We start from the raw sequence: 766 nt of genomic DNA, 5'->3' as shown, positions 1-766 counted from the left end.
AAAGATGTTCAGCTGTTCCTTTCGCCGAACAAGCTGGACGGACAAGCTCGTTTATGAGGTGAAGCCTGGCTCGTCAGAACAGTGTACCAGATCAAGCATGACGGAGAAGAACCGCGGCTGCCCTGCGGAGTGTACTTTCTGACGTTCGATGGGCAAAGTGTTTTGGTGTTGACAAAATGCGTGATGGCACGACGGCGCTGGCTGTACGCACGTTGATGAGCGTGCATAGTCATACGTGTGACACGCGTCTCCGCCAAAATTCATCACAGGCGAGTTGGGCTGACGGAGAGCGATGGACGACCATGCGGGAAAAATGAGATTAGCCCCGAATACAGACGCGGAAAGGGAGGCTGCGTGCGCTTCCAGGTCTGTCATATCGTTCCCACTGGTCACTTCACGTGTGGAAATTCATCTGATAACTACAGTGTTACCATATTGTAGACAATGCACCGTTGTTGGGATAGCTTGTACGATGGCATATTCAGCGCCCCCGGTGTGGCTGGCAGTTCCGTATGAACGCGGTATTTATAATAGGCTGACTTTTTTCGCTTCTCTATGCAACAAATGGTAAGGTGTATAGCTTGAAGTTATACGTTGGTAGCAGTGTTATAGGCCGAAGGGCTACTGAGGCTACAGGGGTGACAGCCTACTTTCCGTCATAGCAAGCTGTAACTGCACCGTGTTCGGAATAGGTCATGTCAGTGTAACGCTGTTCCAGCCTGTACATAGCAAGTGTGCTAAAGAGATTCACGTGTCGCTTTTCAGC

This window comes from Rhipicephalus sanguineus, chromosome 10, assembly GCF_013339695.2.
Source record: "Rhipicephalus sanguineus isolate Rsan-2018 chromosome 10, BIME_Rsan_1.4, whole genome shotgun sequence".
Lineage (NCBI taxonomy): Eukaryota > Metazoa > Arthropoda > Arachnida > Ixodida > Ixodidae > Rhipicephalus > Rhipicephalus sanguineus.
Note: the sequence above shows the minus strand (reverse complement) of the source record.